Source organism: Triticum urartu, chromosome 1 (assembly GCF_003073215.2).
Source record: "Triticum urartu cultivar G1812 chromosome 1, Tu2.1, whole genome shotgun sequence".
NCBI lineage: Eukaryota > Viridiplantae > Streptophyta > Magnoliopsida > Poales > Poaceae > Triticum > Triticum urartu.
Window position 1 is genome coordinate 455,228,523 of NC_053022.1, and position 7,065 is coordinate 455,235,587.

General features: G+C 49.0%; 1 pseudogene; it reads left to right on the forward strand.

Annotated features, from left to right (window-relative positions):
• The first annotated feature begins 684 nt into the window (after positions 1-684).
• Positions 685-1,732, forward strand: LOC125535432 (annotated as a pseudogene).
• Positions 1,733-7,065: the final 5,333 nt, after the last annotated feature.

The window sequence follows — 7,065 nt, forward strand, 5'->3', positions numbered from 1 at the left end:
CAAAAGTCTAATTTATAATCTGTTTGTGTCAGTGTGTTCCTTGCGATTAATACTTTGAAATAAGACCACCCTTGAATACATTTGGACAGTTTTTAAAATTGAAATCTGAGACATGATAAAACTCTTAAATATATAGCGAAAATGGTCGAGTATTTCTTTTTACAAAGAAAAGCCTTTCGTTATTGATGGCGAAGAAAACAAAATCAGCACTATATTAGAGTAACTCTATATTGTTTGGGAATATATATTTTTTCGCTCAAATTTTTTAGGGAGTTCTTTGTCAAAAGTTTTATATTAGTACGCCAGTAGGTCAAGTTTGTTCCATTTTTTAAAGATTTTTTACTTTTTCCTAAATTTATGAAAAAAGCATGTTCTTTTTACCAGTTTCACCATGTTTGATTTTGTTTGGAAGGCTTCATTACGAGAAATGCAAATGTGCAACCAGGTGATAAATCTGACTTTGTGTTCAAAAGATAAAATTGATACAATCCTTGAATCATATGAAAAAAAAAGGTAACTTGCACTGTCTAGCACGAATCACGGCATAGCAATCAATGGCTGGACCGTGCACGGGACCTCCCATGCACGGTAGTTAATCCAATCTCATTTGCATCCACCATTTAACCTGACAGCTCGTGTAGGCCAGAGACCATATAATGGAACACAGTGGGATCTGGACTGCAGCGATAGTCAACCCCGGACGCAAGCAGTGACGCCACCATCGGCCTCCAAACGATGAGCAACAGCGCGCCTATTTAATGGTGATGAACTCGATTGTGCAGCGCAGTCAATCAAAGAGCACACACGCACCCATCGATCTCCAAGAAGCGGAAGCGGGAGCGAGCAGAGCAAAGGTGCGATGGCGGCGCCGGCGGTGAAGGTGCACGGGTGGGCGATGTCGCCGTTCGTGGCGCGCGCGCTGCTGTGCCTGGAGGAGGCCGGCGTGGACTACGAGCTCGTCCCCATGAGCCGCAGGCCGGCGACCACCGCCAGCCGGACTTCCTCGGCCAGGAACCCCTTCGGCCAGGTCCCCGTCCTCGAGGACGGCGACCTCACCATCTTCGGTACACCTACTTCCGTCGACCTCTCTTCTTGTTTTCACTTGGTTGCTAATTCCATCCCATAAAGACTGATCGTATGAAGCTTCACGCAGAATCGCGCGCGTCGCGAGGCACGGCTGCGCAAGCACAAGCGGAGCTGCTGGGCTCCGGTTCGCCGGAGTCGGCGGCGAAGGTGGACGTGTGGCTGGAGGTGGAGGCGCACCAGCACCAGACCCGGCGGGCACCATCGTGATGCAGTGCATCCTCACCCCGTTCTTCGGCTGCGAGCGCGACCAGACCGCCATCGACGAGAACGCGGCAAAGCTGACGAAGCTGTTCGACGTGTACGAGGCGCGGCTGTCGGCGTCGAGGTACCTCGCCGGGGACTCCCTCAGCCTCGCCGACCTCAGCCACTTCCCGCTCATGCGCTACTTCATGGCACCGAGTACGCGTCGCTGGTGGTGGAGCGCCCGCACGTGAAGGCGTGGTGGGAGGAGCTCAAGGCCAGGCCGGCGGCGAAGAGGGTGACGGAGTTCATGCCGCCAAACTTCGGGTTCGGAAAGAAGGCACAGGAGTGAAGACAAGAACGAGCACCGACCGAACATGTTGTGTGGTCTGTGCGACCATGGCTCAATGTTTTGGGTTGTTTGTGTTTCACGCATGAATAAAGCAAAATGCTTTGGGTTTCTCTATACAATTTCTTCCAAATTCTAACTAGTACAGTCTAGTAGTATAAACTGAGCTTGCCACTCCTGTGAAGAATACAAATTTTCTGCAACAATTTTCTGAATTGATAGAGCAGAGGCTAACATCACTCAGTATTTAGAAGAGAGATTTTTTTTCTTTCAAAAAGAGGAGAGTGGATTTTGAGCTCCTATAGGATTGCAATGAGAATGAACTGTAGATTGCTGCTCTGCGCCGGTGGAGATTTTTTTTAGAACATCATGGAGCCAGGTATCATTGCTGGGGATGAAACCATCATATAGCCATGCAAGCATGTTCAGTTTTCTTAGCTAAAAGCAGTACTCCTTCGTTTTTATTTACTCCAAATATTAGGTTTATCTAAAGTTAAACTTTATATACTTTCAACAAGTTTGTAGATAAAATACATTAGCATACGGGTGTGGTTAGATCTCAGTCGACAGAGATTTAACAAACTCTCGGTCAAGTGATATAACATGTAAGAAAAAACTCGAAGTCGCCTGATGATAAGCATCCAGAGGAAGTTGTTGTGCACCCAGTTACACCACCCCCAACGGTCAACAACAAAAAAAAATTGAAAAGAAAATTTGCACGGATCTCAATATATGATTCGATGAATATAGTATCGACTGAAACATAATGAAGTCTAGTTGACTGAGACTTAGTAAGACTGTTAACATATACACCACCAAATCAATACCAGCGATGCATGTAGGCAGACACGAAAAATTAAAGGACACGGAGCAATAATAAATGTCAGACATCTAAGGAGTCTCATATTTAAGACAAAGACAAGGAGTGAGGGAGTCCTAGATTAGGGGGTCTCCGGACAGCCGGACTATCTCCATTGGCTGGACTGTTTAGACTATGAAGATACAAGATTGAAGACTTTCGTCTCGTGTCCGGATGGGAACTCTACTTGGCGTGGAAGGCAAGCTAGGCAATACGGATATGGATATCTCCTCCTTTGTAACCGACCTTGTGTAACCCTAACCTCTCCGGTGTCTATATAAACCGAAAGGTTTTTTCGTAGGACACAACCACAACATACAATCATACCATAGGCTAGCTTCTAGGGTTTAGCCTCCTACTATCATCGATAGCGATGCGGTCCAGGGTGAGACTTTTCTCCCCGGACAGATCTTCGTATTCGGCGGCTTTGCACTGCGGGCTAATTCGCTTCGCCATCTGGAGCAGATTGAAAGCTACACCCCTAGCCATCAGGTCAGATTTGGAAGCTTAAACTACACGGCCGATATCCGTGGAGATTTGATCTTCGACGGATTCAAGCCTCTGCCTTGTGCGCCACGCGGTCACGATGAACATGACTTAGTTCTCCCATTGGACAGTGTTAAGGAGATCGCACCGGCAGCCACTCCGGCCCTCAATTCAGAGCTAGTGGCGCCTTCCGCGGACGGGTGGATGGACCCCGGCACGGAGGCCTTACCCTTAGCGGCGATCGAGCCGAACATCGACCTTGCCTTGCACGAGAGCCGTGTTGTTAAACTGCCGGATCCTTCTCCGGCCACGGACTCTGAACCGCCTGCGCCCGTTCCTATCGAATCTGATTGGGCGCCGATCATGGAGTTTACCTCCACCGATATTTTTCAGCACCCGCCCTTTGGCAACATACTGAACTCATTAAGGTCTCTCTCCTTGTCAGGAGAATCCTGGCCGAACTATGTCCGGCAAGATCGGGATGCGTACGACGAAGAAATTCGACACCCACCCACCACCCACTTAATAGCCACTGTCGATGACTCAACCGACATGCTCGACTTCGACTCCGAAGACATCGACGGTATGGACGACGATGTGGGAGGCGAAGAGGAACCACCGCCCACAGGGCGCTGGACGTCCACCTCATCATATGACGTATACATGGTGGACACACCAAAACAAGACGACGATGAGGAACGGAAGGACGCAACGAAGGCTTGTTCCCACCAGAAGCAGTCAAAGCGGCGGCGTAAGCGCCGCCCCAAATCCCGCCTCGGCAGAAATAACGATCGCACAGACCCAGCGTTGGAGCAGGGCGAACCACTGTCGGGCCACGGCAATATGGAGAATCAAACCGAACAAACCAATTCTGTCAAAGATAATAGTCCGGACGACATAACGCCGGACAGGCACCTGGAGCAGCAGAATGCCCGTCAAAGGCTTGTTGCCACCGCGAGGAGTCTGAAAAAGCAGAAGCAAAGGCTCAAGGCTGCGCAGGACACACTCCAAATCAGATGGAGTAAAGTACTCAACACAGCAGCGAAGTATGGCGGCAATCGCCCCACCAAGAGCTACCCAAAGCGGAAGTTGATACCTGAATTTGATGAGGAGGCCTTAGACCCCCACAACCAAAAATTAAAACAACCATCTGGCCGGATAGACGACCTCACGGCCAACACAAAGCGGCAAGCAACGCCGCACATAAGCCAATACGCGGTCTACGCGAGGGCTCGCATCAAAAGGACGGCGAAACTAGATCCATCTATGGACCACGCAAGCGTGCTCCAGCATATGATGCAACACAACAAACATCCGAACAACGCGGTACACCCAGATATAGGGGTGCCGCACACCCCCTATGTTTCACCGATGAGGTGCTGGACCATGAATTTCCAGAGGTATTCAAACCCGTAAACATAGAGGCATATGATGGAACAACAGACTCTGGGGTCTGGATCAAGGACTATATCCTCCATATCCACAATGGCTCGGGGAGATGATCTCCATGCCATTAAGTATTTACCCCTCAAACTCAAAGGGCCAGCTCGGCACTGGCTTAAGAGCCTCCCCGAAAGCTCCATTGGAAGTTGGGAAGAGCTCGAAGACGCCTTTCGGGCAAATTTTCAAGGGACTTATGTCCGACCTCCGACGCGGATGATTTGAGTCATATAACTCAACAGCCCGGAGAGTCAGCCCGAAAGCTTTGGAACAGGTTTCTTACTAAAAAGAACCAAATTGTCGACTGTCCGGACGCCGAAGCCTTGGCAGCTTTTAAGCATAGCGTCCGTGACGAATGGCTTGCCAGACACCTCGGCCAAGAAAAGCCGAGAACAATGGCAGCATTAACAAGCCTCATGACCCGCTTTTGCGCGGGTGAGGACAGTTGGCTAGCCAGATGCAGCACCAGCGACCCCGGTACATCTGAAGTTAGAGATGGAAACGGGAAATCATGGCGCAATAGCAATAACAAACGCCGGAATAAAGAAGACGGCATGAAGGGCACGACAGTAAACGCCGGATTTAAAAGCTCTTGGCCAGGTCAGCAAAAGCCGCCCTCTAAAGGCGCCAGAGACGAACTGTCCAGCCTAAACAAAATTCTGGACCAAATATGTCAGATCCATAGCACCCCTGGTAAACCTGCTAATCATACCCACAGAGAATGTTGGGTCTTCAAGCAGTCCGGCAAGCTCAACGCCGTACACAAAGGGGAGGATACACCAAGCGAAGACGAGGATGAGCCTCTCAAGCAAGACACTGGGGAACAAAAGAAATTTCCATCAGAAGTCAAAACAGTAAACGTGTTACACGTGATCATGGGAAGAAACAAAACAGCACTCCCAGAAAAATATGCCCAAGGGCCTATCACCGCGGAGTCCTGCCACTGGTCGTCTCAACCGATCACTTTCGACCATCGTGATTACTCATCAAGTATCCGGTGCGCGGGATGGGCTGCTCTGGTATTAGACCCAATAATTGACAGATATCACTTCACACGAGTCCTGATGGACGGTGGCAGCAGTCCTAATATATCAGGATACAATCCGCGAGATGGGGTTAGACCAACAAAATTTTGCCATAGCAATACTACCTTTAAAGGAGTAACGCCAGGCCCAGGGGCTCATTGCACGGGCTCCCTGCTACTAAAGGTTATATTCGGCTTCCCCGATAACTTCCGTAGCGAACATTTAACCTTCCACATCGCTCCGTTCCAAAGTGGCTATCAAGCACTACTTGGACGCGAAGCTTTTGCTCGCTTTAATGCAATACCACATTACGCTTCCCTGACGCTCAAGATGCCCGGTCCACGGCATCATTACAGTGAACGGAAGTATTAAGCGATCCTTGCGCGCCGAAGAGAATGCGACTGCCTTGGCAGCCGCACACTAAAAACGGCCTCCAACTAAAGTATTTGATAGGTCGTCAAGACCACGGACGCGGTTAGACGAGTCCGGCGCTGCTATATGTAATTTTATACCGGATTGATGGCCACACCCCTATTACAAATACAAGGGGCTCCGCCGCGCAGACAAGTGGCAATTTATACTCATTTCTAGTTATACATGGTTTCTTTAAAAACTATCTTTGCACGACAACTTTTTCACCTAAGTTCCTCTCTTTTACAGATGATCATCGTGCTACACCCGTCCAGGATACGGCACAACGGAGACACAGGCGCAGATGTGCAGCAGGGACCCGCTCCAAGGATTCTTTTTAGATTAAGACCCTGCGTAAACCTTTTTTACTATCTCTTGTTGATACACATCCACCGAATTCTCAGCACAATTGAGAAGGATGCTGATGTCTTGGCATGTGGCCACGTCAGAATAATGCACGTACCTGGACACAAGGGGCTTCTTACAAAGGGCACTATTTAGTCCCGGTTTATACCATAAAGACCGAATACCTTAGGGAGTGTTCGACGTCGCGAGTTTGGCCTTATATGCATCAGCTCCGAATCATTGTCTTTGGTCAAATGTTGGGTTTTCCCAGCTCCTGTGTTTTGGTGCCTTACGTTCCGCTTTATCGGCTAAGGTAGCACCAAGAGAACTACTGCGATTGTGCCCTGGTTCATCCGGACGAGCACCTCAGTAGAGAAAGCCAAAAACTGACTGTCATGATATAGCGTGAGACTGGTCAACCACTCGATGACCTATCGGAATGTTAGAATTCCTCCGCCTTAACGAAGGGTCGTTTTCCGGCCAGGCATGTACACACCCCGCGATCGGGAAAGTGCAGAGCCGCCAGGGGCTATCTAGTAGCCCCACTGTCAAACTCCTATGGCTAAGTGAAAGTGTTAAAGCATTATAGTCCGGTTGCCTCATTCTCTATGCTATCACCTCCTTAATAGGACCAAGACGTTGGGTTAAGTGTGAACACGCGTTTTTCGCGAGCACCTCCGCATTATATGCGTGGGGGTTGAAGCCGACGGCTGCAATCTTTCAGGTTATACACATGTATACATAAACGGCCGCACAGGAGGCACTATACTACTTTCAGGCAAAAGTATAAACATGGCCTTATAAAACTTCATAAAAGCATTGTGTTTACAATGAGAATACATATGACTCAAACATAATATTCTTCGAGCACTAGGGCCCTATCA